Source organism: Bison bison, unplaced genomic scaffold (genome assembly GCF_000754665.1).
Source record: "Bison bison bison isolate TAMUID 2011002044 unplaced genomic scaffold, Bison_UMD1.0 scf7180017864183, whole genome shotgun sequence".
Taxonomy (NCBI): Eukaryota; Metazoa; Chordata; class Mammalia; order Artiodactyla; family Bovidae; genus Bison; species Bison bison.
This window is the reverse complement of record NW_011494755.1, coordinates 3,534,020-3,534,380: the sequence shown is the minus strand read 5'-3', so window position 1 is coordinate 3,534,380 and position 361 is coordinate 3,534,020. Positions and strand designations below refer to the sequence as shown.

The window sequence follows — 361 nt, the reverse complement described above, 5'->3', positions numbered from 1 at the left end:
CGGGGAGAGAGAGAGAGAGAGAGAGAGAGAGAGCCAAATACCTGAGGAAGAGGGGGGTGCCAATCCGCACGGCTTTGCCATCGGGCTGGGGACAGGCAGACAGAGAGGGGGAAAGAAGGAGAGGGACAGAAAGAAAGAGGTCAACCCGCTCAGGTCGGGGCGGCCGGGAGCGCTCCCTCCTCTGCCCCTCGCTCGCTCCCTCTGGCTCTCTCGGCTCAGGTCTCCTCGACTCCCGCCCTCCGCCCCCCTCTCGGTCCCTACTCCTGTCCCCACACCCGGAGCATCCGTCCTAAGCCTCCGGCTCTCTTCTCACTCATCTTTCATTTTCTCTTCTCTCCCTAGAACTACACGAAATTAATTA

At 60.7% G+C, this 361-nt stretch overlaps 1 protein-coding gene across 1 annotated transcript in view; it reads right to left on the bottom strand.

Moving 5' to 3' along the window:
- Nucleotides 1-361, bottom strand: part of ZNF462 (zinc finger protein 462) — a 152,888-nt gene that overhangs the window by 151,793 nt on the left and 734 nt on the right.